The following is a 25,911-nucleotide window of genomic DNA, read 5'->3' as shown; positions in this document are numbered from 1 at the left end:
AGGCCGGAGCCCACCCAAACTTCCCCCTGTCTCCCGCTCGGGGAGGTCATCACACCACTCCACCCCTTTCTTTACTGACTACCTAGTTAGTTTTTTTCTAAACCGAAACCCTTTCACTTAGTAATGTAATGATTAAACTCTTACAAAAAACCGTTAAATTGAACATAAAAAATCAGAAATATAACATTTGAAAGAAAATAGGTAGGTTTGATTGTAAAATTTATATATATCAGAGATATATATAACTCCGTATAAGATAAATAAAGTCTAAGAAAAAAACGTGCCTCGGACGGCCAAGGAAAAGTCATTCTCGAATAGATGGCGCCATTACCTTTGGCCTATTCTCGGCTAGATGGCGTTAACGACACCGTTTGGTATTTAACAATTTTGACACATACCAGTGAAAGAACATGGGTCAGTATGGAACAATAAAAATTAAGAATCATTTATCCGTAAACATATTTTGATTATTTTATACATTTTCAATTTTATTTTAACTTTTAATCGTGTGTCGATAGATGGCAGTAAATGTACCGTGACTACAAAATTGACAATGACAGGACCCCTCTATACTATCTATTATTTTTGATATATATACTTAACACGTTCACAGTCACATATATGGGTCACGACGAACTGTCTTAACAAGTCCGTGCCCCGAACATGGGTCACAGCAGCCGTTGTTGGGTCAGGGGTCACTATGGAAGTAATTTTTGCTTGGACGTACGAGGAAATCGAAACATTTTGTATGGGAACTAATATGGTCACATCCACAACCACATACTCAAATGAACAATTGGACTAGTGAAATGTCAGATCGTTTTGTATGTGGGCAGTCAATATGTTAACGAATAGTGTGTCAGGCGGTTTTTCAGTTGGTATATACCGATTACCAACCGGCAAACCAATCATAAAAAATTGGTCGGCTAGTACTAAAAGTTCATATTACTAACCAAACTAGGCCGATTGTTGGTTAAGAAAAAAAATACTAACCGTCCACCTAGGTGGACAGACTGGTTTGTCGGCTAGTAATAGACGGGCGCCACCACTACGCGTCAGCAATAGCATGGTCTTAGATATTTTGAAAAGTGCTTATAATAGTGTCATTTAGGTCCGTAGCGCCGTCTAGTGCTCTCACTGAGAGAACTAAAATAGAGGTCGGCATTACGATATTAAGCATAAAGCGCCTTAGGGACATTTATGGAAATGAGAACTCGCTTATGTGACGCCATTACACCTTAATGATTTTCGGCATACTCATGCATGGTGCATATATCGTCGATTATCGCATCTCAGGCGATAACTCGTAGAGTAGTAATGGAATACGAGCCCCGATGCATATGTTTTCGTCTAGTCAGACCATGTTTTGAGGTTCTCGCGCTTGCACAAAAATAATGTTTATATGGAAATATTCTACAATAACTAAATCCAAATACAAGAAATGCCTACCGATTGTACTGAAAGAAAAAAAAAACGATTTTTTATTTATTATTTGACGGGTACGAATATAATAGATGTGAAAAGGGCTTAGGGAAAACTACACGGCTCTGCCAATGTACTGACAATTTTGTTTCGAGCCCATGCATGCAGCAGTGCTGTAGGAGAGGACAATATGATTTGGACAACGTTTTTGAAAAGTACATTTTTCAGCAATAAAAGTCTCATGAAATTTTATAATACGATGAAAATAAACTAGATTAAACATTACTATTATGGTTCCCATTACTAGGTAATTTTATGTTCATGTGTAAAATTTATTAGAATAAACAAAATTGTTGTGTGGAACTAGACGTACTAATTTGCATCGGGGCTCGTATGTATCAAGAAGCTTTGTGAACGTCAGCTGCCGCTTCTTTGGTCGGTTGAGGAACGGCGGCCACCCAAACACGTAAAAAAAGTCATCGCATAAAACAAATCGCGAGTCATCGAGATGCGATGACAATTTTTTTATGTGTTTGGGTGGCTGCCGTTTTGTCCACGCACCAACGGAGCAGCAGCTTACGTCCACCACTATACACATCGCCTTTAACCCAGCTTTAATCACTTTGGGAGTTATCGCCCGGGGTGCGATTGGTCATGGAAATCTGTTCCCGGGTCAAAATCTATTACGAATGCCTTAGTTCCAAACTAATGAAAGTTACTACAAATAGTTTTTGTTTCTTAAATAAAATATAATTCAGAATGTTTATTAAATTCATGCCCTCACCATGATTCGAAACCACCAGGCCCCAATTTCACATCGGTGACAGGTGCGACAATTGTAAAAATCACTTACCATCGGGCGGGCCGTATTCCTGTTTGCCACCATCATTGTATTATGTATTTAAAAAATCTTTATTATATCGGAAAAAAAACAGATATTTCTCTTGCGAAGTTTCTGACAATTGTCAAAGATTTAGAAGAATTGTAGGTAATTCTTGACAGGTAATGAGTTACAAGTCGGAATTTCGTGACAATTGTAGTGTTTCTTGTGACAATTGTCATAAACTTAGCAAGAGAAATATCTGTGACGTCAGCAATAGTGATGTTTTACAATTGTCGCACCTGTCACCGTGGTGAAATTGGGGCCAGATACTTGGACAAATGACTATTAAAAACTAACTAAGGCAACTAAGCTAAGGTGGTTGTTATATTCTAATTAAGCGATTATCACACTGAGGCCGCAGTCGGATCATTGTACGAGTAATAAGTGTAATAACCATCTTAAAAACGCAATTTCAAGTCTTTATTATTTACCGTTCTACGACTACATGCGAAGCTTGCGTGTTTACGTTTTAACTATGTAGGTACCATTCGATAGCAGCTGTATGTTCACACGATCCGCGGCACATATCGCTTTGAATAAATAATATTCGATACTTTCGCATGGTTACACACATGAATAATGTGATAAGGGCCTCGCTGAGTGAATTATGGCCGATGTAAATGAGATAGTTTCACGTTTAATAACTGGATAAATTATTACAATCAGAAATCAACGATATTGTTAATGGAATTGGACAGTTGCTGTCGGATATTTTGGAGCGGCCAAGGTGCTCAATAATATCTGAACACGCTCTGATATATGTAGAGGTATATCAGGTTATTATACCTAGTAGAACAGAACCAACCAACCACGGACCAGAAACGTCACTTTTGATACTGACAGATCTTATCTGTAACTGATCCAGATTTAATTCATAACATAACCTGTTATTAAAATCAGAATACGCCTGATTGTCTCATAAAAATATATTAATGCTCTTCCCTTGTCGGCATATTATTGAGTTAGCTTTGTATGAAATACTGGATTTGATTTGGAATTCAACTCACAAGTTCCCGCATAAGTTGTGTTCTATGCAATTGACACTATCCATTTACACAACCATATAGGAAGTGTACCTTCAGTGACAGTGACAGCTGTCTTAGATTATGTAAAGCTTTTTCCTATGTTCTTGTCCCAACCGAGCGACACACAAAATGAAGCGGCGCGGATCGTAACGTATACAGTGACAGCGACAATATTGTCTAGGATACCTGAACCTATTTTATTTATTTATTTAGAAAAATCAGGCAACAAGGCCCATATTACAAATACCTTACAGACTAAGACTACATATGTATGTATGTATGTGTATTTGCATGTATATTTTAGGTAATAATAGTGTAATTTAGAATACTTACCCACTGTTGTTAGTTTTAAGCATCAGTCACAACTTTGTCGCATGTGGAGTTTACCTTTAAGTGATTATTACCTACCACTACTCAATAAGGATACATGCATGTATTTTTATGTTAAGCATTGATTTAAATAATTGTTGGTAAACATTAATTCATCTCAATCACTCGAGGCGGAAGCACAGAATAAATAATAGTACTGCCGTACAGAAAGGAAACTTCCTACAAAACCGAAGTTTGGCAGCGGTTCAGGGTCGAATCATGCTATCCCTTTCTAATATATGGCACTATCCCTTTCAGCTATTTAGGGTTGTCAAAATTCAAGTGATTACCTTATCTGTGGTCGTGCACGCAAAAGGAAGTCAAGTGGTGCCAACCCTAATAATTGCTCGGAGCAATGCTGAGCCGAGCGGAGCCGAGTTTGGCCGAAGTCAGGAGTTTCGCACCCCTGGCGGAAGCTATTATACGTCATTTCGCTCAAGTAGATGGCCTGCGCCACTGTCTATGCAGTCATGCAAAAAGTTGGTAGCGGTTACCTGCTCTGAACTATGATCCCACAAGGGGACTATAACCCGGTCACAGTGTAAATGTAACAGTGGACCGACGCCTTTGATGTTTGCGTAAACGCGACACCGCACAAGAACACTGCAGGGTTGTCACAGACTTTTACAAACCCACACAAACGTTATTAACATCGAAGGATAATAAAATTGACAGTTATTATCTGTGGCGTCTTCGTACATTAGCGTAATCATCAACACTTTGATGTACCCAAAACTTCACATCAAAAAAAAGCTAGATTTTTTAATTCTTTCATAACCATTACAAATATTACAATGGCTGGGGCCCGTTTCTCAAAAGCTTGTAACTTGTAATACAAGCGGAAGTCCCTTTTTGACAGCTTTTGTTAGAAAGGGACTTCCACTTGTATTACAAGTTACAAGCTTTTGATAAACAGGGCACTGGTGTCTCCTTGTAAGTTATTTACAAAATAACCTGTGTGTGGCATCAGGCCCATTTTGTTGCTCAGTCCGTACACGGTGTTATATGAAATCTCAGCCGGCTCGCATCTGGCATAGTCGCTGCTTATTACAAACACAAAGAATCTCGGCACTGTATTCGTGTCGGCGCGTCTATTGCCGCGTGACACATTACTGAATTAGGTGTGTAATTGTTTAGGCACATTTTTCATAGCGAGTTTTCTGGAGAGCCCCAGGGGCCCGTTTCTTAAAAACTTGTAACTTGTAATACAAGCGGATGTCACTTTTTGACAGCTTTTGTTAGAAAGGGACTTCCACTTGTATTACAAGTTACAAGCTTTTGATAAACAGGGCACTGGTGTCTCCTTGTAAGTTATTTACAAAATAACCTGTGTGTGGCATCAGGCCCATTTTGTTGCTCAGTCCGTACACGGTGTTATATGAAATCTCAGCCGGCTCGCATTTGGCATAGTCGCTGCTTATTAGAAACACAAAGAATCTCGGCACTGTATTCGTGTCGGCGCGTCTATTGCCGCGTGACACATTACTGAATTAGGTGTGTAATTGTTTAGGCACATTTTTCATAGCGAGTTTTCTGGAGAGCCCCAGGGGCCCGTTTCTTAAAAACTTGTAACTTGTAATACAAGCGGATGTCACTTTTTGACAGCTTTTGTTAGGAAGGGACTTCCACTTGTATTACAAGTTACAAGCTTTTGATGAACAGGGCACTGGTGTCTCCTTGTAAGTTATTTACAAAATAACCTGTGCGTGGCATCAGTCCCATTTGTCCCTCAGTCTGTACACGGTGTTATATGAAATCTCAGCCGGCTCGCATCTGGCATAGTCGCTGCTTATTACAAACACAAAGAATCCCGGCACTGTATTCGTGTCGGCGCGTCTATTGCCGCGTGACACATTCCTGCATTAGGTATGTAACTGTGAAGGCGCATTTTTCATAGCGAGATTTCAGGAGAGCGCACCTGTCGTAGGGGCTGGGAGGAATATTACATTATGCCGGTGAAAGGCACCTCCGCGGACATATCTAAATAATAGACTCCATTTTAGGTTACAGTCTCTACGATGCTGCCTAAAATGATGGGTATTGGGGTGTAAACCTGTTAAGTACATTACATGAGTTCGTTTATGTCTAGATACATAAGGTAGTTAGTTATAAAACTTACTAGGGACCAGCGTACGGCCCGATTCGAACTTTAAAGGGGCCCACTGATTAACCGTCCGCCGGACGGTATCGGCCTGTCAGTTAGAACAAAATTTTGACAGTTCCGAACAACTGACAGGCCGATACCGTCCGGCGGACTGTTAATCAGTGGGCCCCTTAAGATACGTCAATTAATAGAGTTTAGAAACGATAATGATTAGATATGTCAGTGTCAAATGTGACGTTTCTTCAAACGAAAACGTCATTTTTGACACTGACAGATCTAATCCATATCGGTTCTAGATCTATTAATTGACGTATCTTAAAGTTCGAATCGGGCAGATAGTGTTTGCAAATAAAATGTAGGTATATGACCTGTCAAAAAGACTTAAAAAGTTGTAATGGTAAAATGTTTGTAGGTATTATAAATTATGCATTTTTTCCGTATAAAATTAAACAACAATTTTCTTCTTGTCGTTAAAGGAAACTTCGATACGAAAGAAGAAGAATGATAATTCAACCATAGGTAATATGTGTTACTTCAAACAACACTTACAAATCTAATGTGCGCTTATTAAAACATAATATCTGGGAGACCGAGCTTTGCTCGGAAAACATATAAAAACTCAAAATTGCGCGTTTTCCCAGAGATAAGACGATAGATCGATTTTTCGCCCCCGAAAACCGACATATAGCAAATTTCATCGAAATCGTTAGAGCCGTTTCTGAGATCCCCGAAATACTGCCCTGCTAAGCCGAGTGGCGCTATCTCAAACGAAAATGCATTGCTAATTTATACTTTAGTTTCTATAACTCAGAATTCCATTTTCAAAATCATTTGTTTTTGAGATAGCGCTGTTCGGCTTAGGAGGGCAGAATATATGTATAAATAAAAATATATACAAGAATTGCTCGTTTAAAGGTATAAGATTTATACCGGGTCTATAGCGAATTTATTTTGTTGTGTTTTTTTCCGACGTTTCGACGTAGGTAGCACTGGCCCCAATTTCACATCGGTGACAGGTGCGACGAATTGTAAAATCACTGTTGCTGACGTCACAGGCATCCATGGGCTACGATTACCACTTACCATCGGGCGGGCCGTACTCCTGTTTGCCACCATCATTGTATTATTTAAAAAAACTTTATTATATCGGATAAAAACAGATATTTCTCTTGCGAGGTTTCTGACAATTGTCAAAGATTTAGAAGAATTGTAGGTAATTCTTGACAGGTAATGAGTTATATGTCGGAATTTCGTGACAATTGTAGTGTTTCTTGTGACAATTGTCAGAAACCTCGCAGGAGAAATATCTGTTTTTATCCGATATAATAAAGTTTTTTTTAATAATACAATGATGGTGGCAAACAGGAATACGGCCCGCCCGATGGTAAGCGGTAACCGTAGCCCATGGATGCCTGTAACGTCAGCAACAGTGATTTTACAATTCGTCGCACCTGTCACGTTGGTGAAACAGGGGCCTGGTCGTGGATGACTGATGTCCCTGCTAAGCTAATATGCGCTGTTGTACAGCGTGGTCGATGTATGCGATGCCGGTCCGTTTGCGTGATCTACTTATACATGTATATGTCTGTGGCGCCTTCAGACGGCGCTCGCAAACGACGCTGTCACGGCGGCGTCTAACCTCTCTATCCGCGCTAATGTTATGTTATGAAGGATTATTTGTGCTGTATCGTAGTTTAAGTTACCCCTATCCTGCGTTACAGTGAAGTCACTGAAAAATTATACCCTCGTTGGCATAATTTTTGGTTGGAAATATGAATAGGGTAATTCACCAGTAACTGGCCACTCTTAGTAATTGGCCACCCTAAACTAAAAATGAATTTTATTCAACTATAAACGGAATTCATTTTAGTATAAGGCGGCTAGTTATTGAAGGCTGGCCATTTATTGAAACCTTATACATAATCAAATCAATTCTATTTCATTTCATTTATTTCGGCATATATACGTATATAACCATTACAGTGTTATACCAAAGCGTTTACATACTAGTCACATCAAATAACATCAAAAATTTAATAAACACAAAATTGATACATGTTAACTTGTTAAGCTCTTTTTGCTTGACAACGTGACGCTTTTATACTGAATTTCATTCAGCCTCTGGTCATATTATGCGGCCATGCTGAACGACTTTTTTACGGACCCAACCACAAAATCACGAAAAAATAATTGGATATTTCATACACATCCGTTGATTAGTACCCGAGGTTTTTTGGGACAGCCATTTTTTCGCCAGTGAAAATACACGTATATCTGCGCTTATTTCCTTTGAAACCAAGCCTGAAAAAGTTAAGAAGCATGTGTCCAGCTGTATTTTAATCCGGCTGGTACAGTCGCCATTAACGGAGCAGTCGAGGTACTCAGAAATATCTGAACACGCAGGTGTGTTCAGATATTTGTGAGCACCTGCACCGCTTCGATGTATCTGATGGCGACTGTATTAAACCGTGTAAATCAGTTTACGTTACGTCGCTCAATTAGGACAACGTACAGTCAGCAAAAGTTGCTAAGCGGGCCAGGTGTTCAAAATGATCTTGACGCGACTTTTTTGTTAAGAGAATAACTGCCCTATTCGAACTTTAAGATACGTCAACTAATAGATCTAGAAACGAGATATGGATTAGATGTGTCAGTGTCAAAAGTGACGTTTTTGTTTGAAGAAACGTCACATTTGACACTGACATATGTAATCCATATCGTTTCTAGATCTATTAACTGACGTATCTTAAAGTTCGAATCGGGCCATAAGTAGGAGTGTGTCAAGGTAATTTTGAACACCTCGCCCGCTTAGTAACTTCTGCTGCTGACTGTACGGCGTGCTCGTACTTCACAGTGTTCACACATGTGTTTATTATGTCTTCTATCTCCGTAAATATGATTTTCATTGTGTGTAATAAAGTCGCAATAAAGGCCCCTCGCGGCCCGGGACGGAAACTTCGACCTTTCCCGGCCTGTGTGCCAATTGGTTGCGCGACTAGTGTTTTTTGATAGACTAGTGTAATGAGGCCTCGTGATGTTTGTATCAACTATCTTTGTATAATAGAAGAGCACTCCCATATACTGTTATGCCCTCTCGAGCCTTCTCAAGATTTTCAATAAGCTCTTTCAAAACGAATTTAAACGGTTGTCAGTTATACTCACACCATATATAATAAGACTGTTATATTTTCCACCAGAACAAGCTACGTAGCATGGGCGATTTGTATGTCGTGAACGTAGCGAACGCTGCGGTCTCCGCAGTTTGATTGTTTGTGATCGAAAAACAGCCCTAATTTGGGATTTTGTTCACTGGAATTGATCGATATCTGAAAACTTCAAATACGGACGGCAGTGTATTTGATAGAAAATAATTTCCTGGGTATTTTTTTTTAACGTATATTTATAAAATGTTTTAATATAATAAAAGTACAAGTAAATGGCATTCTTTTGTCTCCTATCAGGTCCGATTTCGCCTAGACTTTTTTAAAACGACCCTCTTATTCTGGTTAGGCCGAACCTTTCATTCGCCCGTCCCCGGGCAATCTTACCCGTAGGCCCGCGGGAGTTTCCGCACAGTAATGTTCGCATACTGCTTATGATATATGGTTGTCTCAGCGAATGGATAAAAATGTCGAAAAACTCTTTTGTCAAAGCTAAGTAACGCTCCCGAGTTTAAATAAAAGGAAGATGTTTTTTGTGTATTCTTGTGCTTGGCCTTTATTTAACCATTCCTCGTATTGAGTTGGAAATGTTGACATGTGGATGGTAAAGTTTATTTTTCACAAGGAAATTTTGTCAATTGAGCGGGTTACTTTGTGATGTTAAAATATTAATTAACTGAAAGGGCAAAGCCTTAAAAAATGTCAATATGCATAATCCTCAACCAAATTTTAGTTACAATGGTGATCAAATTTCGGTTGTCCATATTTTAAAATTTATGGTAGAAATAGACATAAGTAACCTTTTATATTTAGCTAAAAGTGCTAAAACAGACTTTTTACGTTTTATGAATTTTAGTCTAAAATGTTAGGTGAATTGACACTTTTTTTAGATATAACAAGTTCTTAATTAAAATGTACTTTTATATTAGACACAATTTCCACCTAACCTTATTAATTATTTCGAAACCTTTTCCCCAGTTAATTCAATCTTCTCTGTGTAGTCACTAAATTTTCTCGTGTTATAATGAAACTAAATGGATTTTAGGTTTGACCGGGACCACTTAATCGGCTTATCTATTACCCGTGCACGAATCCCCAATACATTCAAGTCATTATCCGTCAAACCAATCGGTCTCTGAGTGATCGACTTAGAAATCGATACGTTACCGTGAATAGAAACTTATCTAATTGTATTACCCTCGTTCTTTGGTTCGACCAATAACTTTAGGGTGGAAAACCATTTATTTTATCACCCTCGCAACGTTGTCGGATGACGAAACAGAAAAAGCGGAAAGTATTTTATTCTATAGGATTCCACCAACGAGTTTGGAATGTCACTTTATTGATTGAAATTGTATTTATTCTCCTTAATCACAAAGTTAAAGTGTTATTTGGAAGATAATGTGTCGTAAATATAATATTTCTCCCCTAGGGCCTAGGATAAAGAGTAGGTATAATCTATATATTTTAATCCAAGTTATAAGTTTCGATTCAAATATGTCAAATTTGAAACAAATAGACTTGGTCATTCTTATCTTATTAACAAACATTCAGGCATTCAAAGACATAACTATCGTAACTTCATATTTATAATAAGTATTACTTAGTAGTAGTAGTAGTAGTAGTTCTTTAACAAAATCGCGTAATTCGGGTAAATACTTGACAACATCTGAAAACGCGCAAAAACGGCGTATTTGGGAATTTTGGTTCTACGATTCAACCTGATATTGAAATGCTCTAATAGGCTCGTGCTTGTGGAACAAAAGAATTGATCGTTTACTGTTATTCAAGAACATTATCATGAATGTTCTACCCGTTTTAGGTTTTTGATTCCCTATATGCCTCGGCCACGAAAAAATGCTCCATGCGCTCGATGCTGATTACCGATGCTCGATATTATTTTGGTCATCGGGTGATGGCGTTTGATTATACTATACAAACTTAAACATGGCATGGCAATTAATAACACTGTGCACCACGGTAACATTAGGTAACTTTTACCTAGTTACTTACTTACTGTTGTACACTTTGCACAGTGTTGGTCCACAAATGTTAACAGCGATGTGGATGCACCATGATTAGAAACTAAAATTGTATCGAGAGCCTAATATTAGAATTAACTAAGTAATTGTAATTCTCATTTGGTCGAATTATTTATTAACAGAACAGGAAATCACACAAATGATATTTATTAAGTGGGCTATTCTCGAGTAGGTAAAATATTATTCTCAACAAATATGACCCAGTTATCATATTAATAGATGTAAATTACTGGCCACCTGGCCGGGCGAGGGTGTAATAGTCCTGAATTGTTATTGCCTTCTACACCTTGGCATACTATAAGTGAGGTTTCGAGATCTGTGACAGCTAATACTTAATAAGGGATACATGTTTCGTACTGTCCTTCTGTCTGTCCCTCCGGGACTTAGTTCCATACCTGCCCTATTCATAAAAAGCTTTTATGAAGTATGACTATAAACATGTATCTATTACCTAGCCTATACCATTCCATGTAATTCTTATGTTGACGCAGCAGTTGACGATTTTTCGTCCTACAACATCCTGGAGGTCAAGATTGAGGGGAAAAGACGCAGAGGAAGGCGCAGGCTCACATATCTCAGCCAAATAAAAGATAGAGCTTCTGTCGTATCGTACAAGGGAGTTAAAAGGCTGGCCCAGCAAAGAGACGAGTGGCGATTACTCCACCGACAAGAACATAGCTCTTAAATATTGATGATGAACATAACACAGGTCTTTGTAAGCATTTTTTCGTTTGAAACATCAGTCTGTAAAATGTTGTTTTCTAATTTTCGTAATTTTTTTGTTGCTGGGTATGTTGCCAGTACGGCTACCACCAGTTTTGACATTGACAGATTAACTCGCGTCTACGTAAATTACTTTCTATACATCTCGCTTGCACTAATATGCGAGTACGAGCGAGATGCATAGAAAGTAAGTTACTTAAACGTGAGTGAATATGTCAATGTTAAAACTGGTGGTAGTGCTTCTGATATGTATACGAGTATATGCTAGACTGATGTTTATAAAAAATATTGGCTTCCACCGCCGTGGCCTGTTATTACCACCTTAATAGCCCTAAACGTAAAAACGGGCATTGGCACGAATTTAATTGAGACAATTTGGCTTCGAAAGGTGTCAGGTAAAAACTATTTTTGGTGAAACTCCTGTGAAATATTATTTATTTTTGATCGGGATAAAAATAACTGTCAATTTGTAACTCTTAATTATGAAGTACATAATTACATGGAACTTCCATCCACATTTCCATTTCACACGCACAATATATACAAAGTAATCGAGAATCATTTCTCGACCATTAAATATTCGACTAATAATGTTATTAGTGTGTTGCGTGTTGTTATGGAAACCTATACGATTTGACAGTTCGTCAGCTAATGATACTCGTGCTCGATTCATAGTACATTACTACAGAGGCCGGGACGAAAGGAGTTGCCGGCCGAAGACATAAGTTCTGAGCGCGGGCAACCCCATTTCCCGCCGAGGTATGTATAGTGCTTTTCTCAAACATGCAATGAAATAAATAAAATAAAAAATCCACGAAACCCAAGTTTTATTTATAGAAAAAACTAAAAGTAAACTACACCCAAAATATAAAAAACACGTACCTATATCGTTATCACGCGTATGTTTTACACGAGTCGTGTATTTTTACTAACCGTATATTTTCATGTATCTTTGATTTTTTCGCCTTGTATCCGTCTGACTGTCGTTTTCGTCACATAAGTTTACATAGTCTTTCATGTGTTGATATCATGTTTCACATACATCGTTGCTTTATGCATGGAGTAAATAAGTATAATTTCCACAGTGTTGACGAATTTGTAGTTACATTCATTTAAAATATGCCACAAAACTGTTTCTAATAAACTGTAAGCCATTTTTCTTAGTTTCTCAAATAATAAAATTGCCATAAGCAACCATATACATACTTCGTCTTTGACTTGGCGGCAGAGGCAGCAAGTTATTAAAATCAATTCTGCTTACGCTGCCAATTCCAACACCTACGATTACAATTAATATTAATTTCATTATTTCGTCGTAACTCATATTAAAGTCAAAAAATCAACAACGCACCATAAATCCAATAAAACAGAATGAATATTTTTCAACTTTACCTCCATAACAATTTAAAAAATATAACTACGCGTGTTTGAGTAGACCTTTTTACCGCTAACGTTTAGATGAAATATTTTAAATGTTTTTATTTGTGTAGTTAAATTTATAATTTAAAATTATAAAATTATAGAATGTATTATTTATTAAGTTCATGTTGATTTTATACAAATAAAACTGCAAATTATAGCAAACATTGTTTTTTGTTTTTTTTTTATAGGCGTAGTGGCAGAGTGTCATTACGAACCATAAAGCAAATACTGCCTCTAGTTTTTTTTATGGATGAATGCCACGATGCTGTGTCACAAATATCTGTGAAATGAAAATTAAAAAAGAGGACTTTGCCGGCCTTGGCCTGCAAGATGTGTATGAAATTCCATTAACGACCTTTTGTCCTAGCCGCACCTGAAACGTCATACTTCGCAGCCTATTATAAGGAACATAACATCAATATTTCATTGCATGTTTGGGGAAAATAATTTATTCAATCTGGGTCCACGTGTTTCTGTTTCATTCATCGTTTCCACGTGTTTCACATTAGGTACAGTCGAGTTTATAAATATACTGGGTCAAGCAGATCTTGTCAGTAGAAAAAGGCGGCAAATTTTAAAAATGTAGGCGCGAAAGGATATCGTCCGATAGAAAATTTGAATTTCGCGCCTTTTTCTACTGGCAAGATTTGCTTGACCATCTGTATGTATACATTTCTTCACTTTAATCCATTGAAATTATAATGTATACACATTTATGAACTTAACTGTACAAGTACATAAGGCACTCTTCTGAAAATAGCTATGGGATCGTGGAAATCGACTGAATCGGATCTAATATTGTCAATTTACAATTGTGTTAATTTACCAAATCCACTGCTGGTTTATAATAATTTATCTTATTCTTTAACTACAAGTTTCTATTCCACAAACATTAGAAAAAGACTACGCGATCTTGACGTGACTTTTAATTGAAAACACTTTTTCAAAATCAGTAACTATTACTTGTCTTATGAAAGCAAAAGAATGTAAATAATCGTATATGATTCATAATTGTTACATATTTGCCGTGACTTATTATTCAAAAGTGTTTTTCAATAAAAAGACACGTCAAGATTCAGTTTAACTTTTTTGTAATGCTAAAAAAACGAACTATAACAAATGTACAGATTTCCGCAGAGTAAAGTTCGCAAACAAGAGTTCCAACACTACACATTTCAATTGCAGCGAGATGAAAGCACGCATGCCGCCGATTTGGCACGGGCTCAATGGGGGCTTTCAAAATTCCGCTCAGTGCCTTTTTTATTTCGTTTGGATGCACCAAGCACTAGTTACGAGCCCCTAAAGTCGTTACCAATGTATGCGCCGCCATATTTTGTTACAATTTTGTTTCGGAGGTTTATTGAACTGTTCGAACGCGAAGTTTGACTTTACATCGGTCGTTTTTCGGTGGAAATGTGTAACGTACAGTGAGGTTGCAGGGTAAAAGTTTTTCTTACTGCAAATTTTTAAGCTCGGAATTTCATAGGTACTACTAGTAGATAAATATACACTTAGATACACAAGTAACACCCATAGCTCAGCAACAAAATGCCCTTACCAAGATTTGAACCAGTGTGCTCGGATCGGAGCCTACTGCAGGACATTTGAAACGTGGGCTTATGTAATATTTTGCTGTCTAAACCTTAATAATCAAATTGATAAATTGTAGACATTAATCATATGTAACTATTATGAGGCCATCATCGCTCAGCGACGAAGGCCTTTTTTCCCTAAATAAAGATTTAAAAAAAAATTTAACCTGGTAATCTCCTGCCTTGTAGGCAGTGTCACAAGGCTAGGAGGACGTCATAAAAGTAAAGTAAGGCGCTTTGTATGTCACAAAATAGGTAGACTGTTATCGTACTTATCGTATTTCTCTATTCTCTTCAACTGTCAACAGCTCCGATCAATGAGCACATAACATGGCAGACACGCCGCACAGATTATCTTAATGGCGCTGGCGTACAATTATGTATTCGTGAGGCACAATCGGCCCAAATGAGAGCCCAATCAGGCCCCATCCGTGCCCGTGTAAACGGGATGACAGACGTGCCGTCAAACCGAATCGATAATGCTCAAATTATCCCTGATGAGTATCGCAAGTCGGGGCATAGCGTAGGGATATGTCAATCGAAGCTATTAATTGTCTTGTATTGTCCCAAATAGATTAGAAGAAGATCCGAAAATCACGATTGAGAACGGCGAAGCTGAGAGTTGTACAGGCTGACAGACAAAATTCTAAGTATTTCTAAGTAAACAAAAGAAATATATATGTTAACGTTTATTACTTTATCCGAACCTAAAATAATAACAGAATGAAATTGAAAAAATGTTTATATCGTATTTCTCCGGGACTCTTGTTAATACACGCACTCGCACTAATTGATGATAAAGATAAAGATAAGATAAAAAAAGTTTATTCAAGTAGGCATATTACAATGCGCTTATGAACGTCAAATAAACCTTTACCGGCTCCAACCGTACACCTCTGCCCCGAGAAGATTTAAATCCCCCCTCAATTGGAGGAGGGTATCCCAATATGGGACCGGCAACAAACTCGGCGGGACACATCTTTTCAAAACATTATTACATCTTATAATTAACATGCATTACGAGTAATTAAGAAAAATACAATTTAAATTACTATAGAATTCATGCAATTATACTCAGTGAGTACATAACTTTATACAAATACGTAGCTCTTTCAGAAAACATATCAAATTCTTACAAAAGGAAAAGAAAATAAAACCAATAAAAGAAATGAGAATACATATTATATGAATCTGACTGATTGTTATGAGATGCTTTCATACAATTTGATGTGCTTTCTTACCTGAGCTGAGTCACCTTTAACTCTACACATAATACAATGCTTTTAATTGCTACTTGTCGTTATTACAGTTTCTGGTTTGGACCATGCATGTTTGTGCTAGCGAGATACACAGATATCAGTGATATACATATCAATAACAGGTTAAGATATAAAAAATCGAAAGGACATCTGTGTTGCCTACTATTTGTTTTTTGGAATAAAGTTTCTTATATCATCAGCGGCACTATGCTAAAACTGGTTTTCATTGGTACTAGAGTTAGGTACTTTAAGTTTTAAGTTTCAAAAGTCCTAACAACATTTCTAATTCATAAACGAAACTCTTGAATGGCATCGCACCTAAATGGCTGAATTTAACAAATTCTAACGATTTGGCCGCGAAACCTAAAAACAGGACACAGTCTTTATGTTACAAAAATCTTCAGATGTGTAGTAGCCATTATTTCACTTAACAACAATTCCTGTTACTTTTTCCAATATTGCCGTATTGCTTACAAATTACAAAACTCCTGTTATGTCAGGAAAATTCCTGCTAGCTGCTAATTCAAATTCGAACAACTCACCCACTTACAATAATACCGGTAATTAAATAACGTACCGCCATAAGTGAGTGGCGGACGCCTAGTTTAACTACAGAGTTCCACTAAACACAAAGTCCAACAAATTTTTAGCAAGCCCGTTTAAATGCTATTACTTTTGCGTTCCACTTTGAAGCAATAAAACTCGGGGTCGGGCACGTCGGGCCCGCATATGGGACTTTAAACCCACGTAACTTTGCGGCCGGTAAGAGCCGGCAACCATTAAAACTTATTTCGACACCGTCCACTGTGCAGTGACTGTGCGGGTGCCGCCGAAGCGCGAATAATCGCATTGCGACTTGCTACAGAGGGCCTACCGCAAACCACGTTCGACGTTTGGCCTCCCTGTCACACTTACATACGAATTTACAAGTGCGTCAGAGAGGCAACACATCGCACGTGGTTCGGGGTAGGCCCTCTAAAAGCCAACGCCAGTCGCAGCAGGAAGTTTACACGCCTCTTGTGAGACGCAGATCGTTGTACCTATAGGTGTCACAACATTTATATTATCGTAGAGTAAATTTGCAAATGGAAGAAAATGGAATGGGGATGGAAGGAAATACTCGTAGACACATGTAAGCTAACGTTTTGTGAGTCATCACCTTTCCATGGGTAAATACCGATATTTTTGTTTAATTTCCAGACACAAACAGGAAAACATGAATAATATTGTCATTCTTATATACTATTCCAAGTTTCATATCATTTCATTTTATTCCAATCAATGTTCTCATTTCATGTAATAATTTTTATTATATCCATTTTATACCTTAGTTAACAAACATTTCCAAATGAATTAATGAATGTGCTATTGACCTCAGTTCAAGTTATGCTAAACGATTGTTTAAATATAAACAATAACCAAAAAGTAATAAAGGTTAGCGTACACAAAAAGTAAGTATCTCTTTCTGAATATAATTCTAAAATGAAATCCGTATTTCAGCATCAGATTGAAGCTGCCAAAAGAAAAAGATTAAAGTCAGTTATAACAGTAAACCTCAATGAAGCAGTCGACAAATAACAGCGGCATTCAAACGTAAACGACTGACGTATATGACGTACAGACGCACATTTCCTCGCATCCGCAAATATTCCGTCACGTCTTTATAATAAAAACATCATCCCTACGCAAGTCCCGTCACTGAGAAAAATCGTGCAACATTAGGCGCGATAAGTTGCCAAATGCGTACTATTCGCTCACAATATACATAAAATGAGCACAATAAATATAACGCCGCCTCAGAATGGTGGAGCAGGTGTGTCGAACTGTGGTCCGCGGGCGCCGCGAACGTGAAAAACTCATTCGTAAACAACAAAAGGAGAACCGAAGTTATAACTCACGCTGGGGGCGGCCAGGTGCTGAGTGAAGATAAAGTACTGACGTCTATCCAGTGATTTAGATATGACCTTCTAGCAATCTGCATTATTAGCACCTGTGGGCGTGCGGGCGCTTTCGCTTGGAAACAGTTGTTTTTGTTTTGTAAAGAAAAGCTGTAAGCGTTTATAGATAAAGTAGCTTGATCAAAGAAAGTTAAGTAGAATTTTCATCACACTTAAAGTTATTCTACGTAGACCATAGGGAGTGATAGTAATGCTTTTTTTAATTTTAGTTTTGTTAACAAGTCATACCAAGTAGTACCTGTAAGAATACTAATTCTCACGAGTCTAACTATAAGTCAGAAGAAAACAACTTGAGTTTAGGAGAATCTTCAATGACTCGAGTTGTGAGTCAAGTCCTTTTTTAGAGTTTTTTTGGGAGCAAGATGTTAGATGATTGTAGTGTTGAAAGTCAGTGCCTACGTATAGAGTGTGAGACATTGGCTGATAGTTGCCTGAAAATAAATATTTTCATTTCATTAATTTCTTCGCCTCACTTTTTCGTGGCAGAGCATGGCAATTTTAGTAATTTAGGTAAGACTATGGCTTTGATAGTGTTATTATACACCAACATCCGATTATCCTTTTTGTCCTTTATCCACGTCAAAAGTGTCATAACTTTTCCCCTGTTTTGACGGAGGCTCGCTCCGACTGTGACGTCACCTCACTTCGCCCTCGTGTATATTTTCGTTTCGTTTTTCACGCTGCATGCTCTTGTCGTTAATTTTCACGATTGAAGTGTACAGTCAGCTTGAAATGAACAGGTTTGTGCCCCGAGCGAGGATAAATGGGCAAGATTTTAATTTGATTGTAAGTTGAATGACATTACATAAAGTTGTAGTTTGCTGAGCACTTACAGAAAAGATTTGAACTAGCTCGAAATGCAACTGCTTCTTGTCTGTGGTAAAATATGAATTGAGTATCAGATGATGAAGGTTGATATTTCGCTAATCAAGAACGACGACAGGTCGAATATTGAATTCGATTGTTTTGATAGTGGACAGACAGACAGACGGCCGGGCAGCCGAGGAATACCGGAGTTACCGCTTAGATAATATACGGAGCCTGCATGTGCAGCTACATCTAGTATTAGAGTTCCTGTTGGATCTTTCTGTTACGGAACACTGAAAAGGATTCCGTAGTGTGTTACGCAAATAACATCAATATGTAGTTAAGTTCGCGTTAACCGGACCGCAGTTTACAGTATCCAGCTCTCCATGGTACCCGTTTTGGGTAGTTACAGTAAATTGTGGCCGCGGCGCGGTTATTAAACGATAACGCTTTATTGCATCGCTGCAGTTAGCTCGGCCGATTGCTATTACAAAACTGCTATCATGTCGCTACGTATACATACACGGCATACATCCAATGCCAAAAGTATGGAAACAACGTTGTTTTCTTTAATATCTCATGTTTCTATTATTATTGTTGTATATTAGTAACTAAAAACTTACATTAGGCAACCCCAAAAGATTAAAAATACATACTTAAAGTATCCAGTATTAAACGTAGCTTACAATTTCTTTCATATAGATCTCATATTTAGTTTCCGGGTACAATAGCCTGTAAAATGGCTAAATACCTGATGTGACATTGATTGTTGAGTGGTGTAAAACTTATGCTACACCTTTAACTATGGAGACAAATTGTCTCCATAGTTGAACTAAAATAACAACACAATGATAATCATTGTGTTGTTATTTTAGTTCAAATTATTATATGTAAATGTTCAGCTATTCGTAAAATAAATATTCAGCAACATTTGCAAGAAAATTCGTTTTACTTTCTTCGCCAACACATGAAAATACTATGTGTAGAATACCTCCAGGCAAAATCAAGTAATTTCTTTGCTCGCCCAGCTCAAGCCACGGCCCTACGTAAGCCGGGGGATTATCAGCTAAGCCCCGAAGTCCTGTTCGACAGATGCCAGGTATATCATTATACTCGTTTACCAAGTTAACGGCGCGTTTAGACCAGTATAAGTTTACAAGTAGGTAGTTGTTATATTTCTAGAGTTCACCTTACGCTGGATGACCAGAGATAGTACTCGGCGCGTAACATACAGGCAGGTGTGCGGATTACTCGTTAATCAGTACAAGTGGACCGTCTTGGCCGTCTTTTTGTCTTGTTACGAATTTTATCGTAATTAAAGGCGTAGGCCTACATGGGATAAAGAAGTGTTTTCAACGAAGAATATTTAATCAAATCTAACTCAAATACCTGACGACCTGGTAAAGGTCGCGGGAGACCGCTGGAAGCGGTGGCGCAAGACCGGTCATTGTGGCACTCTTTGGGGGAGGCCTATGTCCAGCAGTGGACGTCCTCTGGCTGATATGATGATGATGATGACATACCTAATAAACGTTATAAACTAAATTAAAATGGCGGCTTAAAGTTTATGGCGTACTTAAATGAGTCAAAATAAAGACGCTACTACAAGCCCTGGCCTGATTTACACGTGTATTACTTACCAAAGTGGATAAAATACGTAGGTAGTCGAAATATGAATATAATTCAGGAGTACTTCATTGTTCATAATTCATAAATGTGACAATAGCAAATAACTTCAAACAGTGACACAACTTCAATAGGAGGGATCTTCATAAGCAGCTACGAAATTCTAAAGAATTTAAGCATTATGGCTCCTCCAATAAATCTAAGTTTATAATGATGCCCGAGAAATAGACCGTAAGAGGGGTTTCGCACTACGTCCGATCCGAATCCGATCCGAACCCGTAAAAATATGGTCCGTAGTAGCCGTAGAACTATTTCTATGGTAAGTTACGCACCGCACACGTTGAATGACGGAAAGTAATCGGATGACGGGTATCGGATCTAGTGGGTAACTTACCATAGAAAGAGTTCTACGGCTACTACGGACTATAATTATTTTCACGGGTTCGGAGCGGATTCGGATCGGACGTAGTGCGAAACCGCTCTAATCCGGGAGTATTCTGATTATAAAATTTGTTGAGGTTGTGATATTGATAAGATAGAATCGCTCACGTTAATTCACTATGAATCGTGTCATTGTCCTTTGGCATCTCGCTCGTACTTATATGTAGGTGCGCGCGATTCTCAATGCGAATAGTGTCATTGTAAAATCAGAATAGCGCTTCAGATATTAATTGAGTCCGAACAAAGCAATTGTATATTATTAGAGCGAATTCTTGGAGTCCCTTCACGCTTCTACTCACCGTTTAATATTATTGATATTAACGTGAAATATTATTTGTTTCAGGTAATAATATCTCTGCAACCAGTAGAATACTCTTCGAGGCTTCTAAGGCACGAGTGTAGGTACCTATTGTTCCGATTGTTCGTGTTCGTGCCCCCACACAACCTGACGGATGTTTTTGTATAAAGTGTCGCCGTCGTTATATTCAAGTACCTAAGCGATCGGATTTCTTAAATATCTTAAAATAGTTGTTTTGACGTGTTACTATGTGTATTAGGTACTGTGTATACCTTATCGAAGTTGTTTGTGATAAAAGGCCGGGAAAAAGAGGAATTCCCTTTGGCCGCCATCGCAACTGTGTTTCGCAACCAATTTGTAAAGGAGAAGTTTTAAAACTGTCATGGCAACCAGTCGTGAAAGAAGAACATTTAGCGAAATTTTTTAGACATCCAACTTTCACAAGCACTCTGCTTGTAAATTGGTGTTGTAACGTTTGATGACTTTTTGATATAGTACCTAATGAATGTTGTTGACACAAATTTTGCTTAATGTTTTTTTTTCATAATTTTAATGATATCCTGCCAGATGTATCAGTCGACGGCAAAACGTTCACAGTTAAGTAGGTAATTAATAAATTCTTGCGTGCCTGGACTAAATAGAGCGTGACTTGTAAACCTAATCTGGTTTTGAACGTTCTGTAGCAAACGATGCAGTAAAGTACACTAAGCATAGGTGTAGGAGGCTTGGACCAAAACTTCTGGAGCTGGTAAACATCAGCCACTAAACGGTGTCTTCACTAAATAAATGGCTACTCCATTTTGAACTCCGTCTTTTAGGCGGGCGCTTTTGAAGTCTAGAATGTATTTTGACGATTTCAACGTGACTCCCGTAATAAAAGCTCATAAATATAAATTTTACCTAAACTCACAGTTCTATCTCATCATTTTACCCATCTAACTGAACTAATAAAGCTCTAGAACTCAAAAAAAGTTCGCTCCGTCGCTTACAAATGGCATACTAATCGAGTGCACAACATCATTTACTTTACCGGCGAGAGCGAGACGCTATCAAAGGCGCTCCTGAGGAGAGCCCTTGGCATTAACTTGGCGGATGAATGGTTGAAGGCAAAAACTCTAGGGTTCATATTCAAATGCCTTACCGAGCACATGCCTTGAAAAAAAAGGATAATTTAAAAACTAAATTAAATTAATTCTTAACTAGAACAATTCTACACAGAGCGTTTTAGTCCCAAAATAGGCTTAGTGAGGCTTATATTGTGGGTACTAGACGACAATATATATGATATATGTATAAATATATAAATACTTATATACTTACACAGAATTTGGTTTGTGACTAATCAAACGAATTTCAAAAACGTTAAGAAAATGGTCGACTCGTACAGTAGGTTTGCACCGATGATATACGCGTTTACGACGGCTTCGATCGCTTATTTGTAGTATAGTGCATGGACGCAGGTCAAAGTTCTAGCTGTCATGTATGCACTGGATTATACCTTCACGAACGGAAAAACCATATAAATTACATTGAATTTGACGTATATCTCAGGACGGGCCTTACAGGCACTAAAAATGGTACTAGTTCAGCGGTGTCACTCACGAATTTGAGCCAATCGTGCAGTCTAATGCAACTAGTTCGCGCGCGAGATGCGAACTCATCAACCAATCGCGTTGGACCAGTGTCACACTACTGTACTGGCCCCATTCATGCCCCATTCTTATTGCCCGTAAGGCCAGTCCTGAGATACGTCAATGACAATTATTTACCTAAGTCATAGAAAATTTTGATCAACTTTACCTCCACTAAGTTTTCAAAAATTTTTGGTAAGTACCTTTTACACCAAACTCATGGTAAGCAATTTTAATAACGCCTAGTTTCCACTCCAGAGCCCTACTGCGACATTAAGCTGCAGAATACGAGAAATTTCGAAAGCTTTCTCTGACTGCGTTCTAAAATCCGATCCCAGATACGATATCGGAGCTGGACAGAAATAAAAGAACTATTTGCGAATGCTGTACCTGCTGGGACATGGAAACGCTCCAGCCTCTGACAGATTTAAAAAGGATAGGTATCCTGGCCCGGCCTAAAAACGTACGGATTAAAATTGTAAAGCGAAAATGCATGTGCTTCTAATCACAGTAACAGTCTGGAATGGTTTGGGCTAGACTTAGAAAACGTAAACTTTATTGAAAAACGACGCGTTTGATATAGAGCTGGATATGATAAACTCAGTGCTGATCGTTGATGCATACCTAATTAATAGTCGGTAATTACAAATACAAATTCATTTATTTCATTCCTTTTTACAGCTGTTCTTAAGTTATAATATAAGGGTTAGGTAGGTAATTAGTCTATCTTAGGTATAAAGAGTAAGTAGGTAAGTATTTAATTATCTAAACATTGTGCAACAGATTGTGTAAGTAATGAAAAAGGTGCGCGTACAACTTGCTGGATTGAAACCCGCCCTTGGTCAGCTAATTAAAATGGTATTAAGATTAGATAATAAATTATGCAATTAACATAAATAAAAACCGGGCAAGTGCGAGTCGGACTCGCGCACGAAGGGTTCCGTACCATAATGCAAAAAAAAAAAACGAAAAAAAAGCAAAAAAAAAACGGTCACCCATCCAAGTACTGACCACTCCCGACGTTGCTTAACTTTGGTCAAAAATCACGTTTGTTGTATGGGAGCCCCATTTAAATCTTTATTTTATTCTGTTTTTAGTATTTGTTGTTATAGCGGCAACAGAAATACTTCATCTGTGAAAATTTCAACTGTCTAGCTATCACGGTTCGTGAGATACAGCCTGGTGACAGACGGACGGACGGACAGACGGACGGACAGCGAAGTCTTAGTAATAGGGTCCCGTTTTACCCTTTGGGTACGGAACCCTAAAAACAGAACATTAATAGGTAATAATAGTTTTCTTACGGGGTACTTAATACAGGTACTTACACAGTAACAGTATAACATATATTTCGTGTAGTTAGTATTTACCTAAAAGTTAACTTTATGGACGTATCTCTCACGGGGCTGGTCACGTGTATATTCTCAAACTCTTTTTGATGATTCATATACAACTTATTAAGCCTAGATTTGAACTGTTGGATACTCTTTGCCTCACGACACTTCGATAAAACGAAAATGTCTTAATATTTACAGCAGTTTGTGACAGAGCACCGGAAAACGTCTACGGATCCTTTCCGTAAATAAACACACTCTCAATGTAATGCAACGTATCAAAAGGGTTGTTACTCAAGTGTGCATTGAGCGATCGCGGCGATATCGGTTATCGACTCGTTTACCTACCAAACCTCGTATTTCTATAGCACTGTCATTGTAAAAGCGATCTAGTTTTAAGTGTCGTAAGGTTCATATTTAAATACCAGTTGAGATAGAGAAGTGAGCTTGGAAAAGAAGTCGTCGATATAAAGCGTCGATAGAATACGAAGCGGTCTCCGGCAGACGCTCTAGACTGACATTCCCATGTACAAAAACTGTTCCAGTATAAGCTTGAGCACCCATCCCGTGTAGTTCTTACAGAAATCGAGGTTATATTATACTAGTTATCAAGTTTAGCGTTAGGTGAGCGAATGCCAGTAATCACACATTCGTATGCAATTTATTCGCCATATTGGCTCAAATGAGCTATGCTATGCTGTCTCCATTTATACCGAGGAGGTTTTACCCTTTCTGTATCATACTTTGAACCAGGAGGCCGAGGATACTATCAAACAACTATGGGGACGGTGAAATCAAAATTGTTAATAGAAGTCTTCTAGTCTTCTGTTAAAGTGTGAAATTATTATGTAATTGTCTCCTCATGGTATCCGATCGAAATCGGATTTTTTGCCGAAACCGAAACCTAAACTTCCGTCGGGCATTACCGAAAATACAGCCCTGTAAGTTTCGGTGCGGCCGAAAAATTCGGCATTTTTGACCTGAACCGAACCTTAACTAATTTTATTAGTACTTAGGTAATGTAATGTTCTTTTGCAATTTCTAAGCAAGTAGTACGTAATACATACCTACATGTAATTTGATCTTTAATTACGAAAGATTTTAGGCCTTACTTTCACAGTCCAATTCCGAACCTAGAAAATACGTGAACGATACTTTCCTAGACGTAATACCTGTTGTAACTTTAGTCTCGTATTTCAGGTGTGTCGTTTCGATGCAAACTAGAAAATTGCATACATACCTGGCCCCTGTTTCACCAACGTGACAGGTGCGACGAATTGTAAAATCACTGTTGCTGACGTCACAGGCATCCATGGGCTACGGTTACCGCTTACCATCGGGCGGGCCGTATTCCTGTTTGCCACCATCATTGTATTATTAAAAAAAACTTTATGATATCGGAAAAAAACAGATATTTCTCTTGCTAAGTTTATGACAATTGTCACAAGAAACACTACAATTGTCACGAAATTCCGACATATAACTCATTACCTGTCAAGAATTACCTACAATTCTTCTAAATCTTTGACAATTGTCAGAAACTTCGCAGGAGAAATATCTGTTTTTATCCGATATAATAAAGTTTTTTTAAATAATACAATGATGGTGGCAAACAGGAGTACGGCCCGCTCGATGGTAAGTGGTAATCGTAGCCCATGGATGCCTGTGACGTCAGCAACAGTGATTTTACAATTCGTCGCACCTGTCACCGATGTGAAATTGGGGCCTGATGTTTCTACGGCGGTATATTTTAACGCCATACTTCCCGCCTTACACCTCACTCCGAGTAAGTGAATGCGCTCTTTGAATATGAA

The 25,911-nt window shown here is 38.1% G+C and overlaps 1 protein-coding gene across 2 annotated transcripts in view; it reads left to right on the top strand.

Annotated features, from left to right (window-relative positions):
- LOC134798682 (furin-like protease 2) overlaps positions 1-25,911 on the top strand; it is a 371,313-nt gene that overhangs the window by 276,410 nt on the left and 68,992 nt on the right. The window lies entirely within an intron of this gene.

This window comes from Cydia splendana, chromosome 17 (assembly GCF_910591565.1).
Source record: "Cydia splendana chromosome 17, ilCydSple1.2, whole genome shotgun sequence".
Taxonomy (NCBI): Eukaryota; Metazoa; Arthropoda; class Insecta; order Lepidoptera; family Tortricidae; genus Cydia; species Cydia splendana.
Note: the sequence above shows the minus strand (reverse complement) of the source record. Positions and strands in the feature narration are given on the sequence as shown.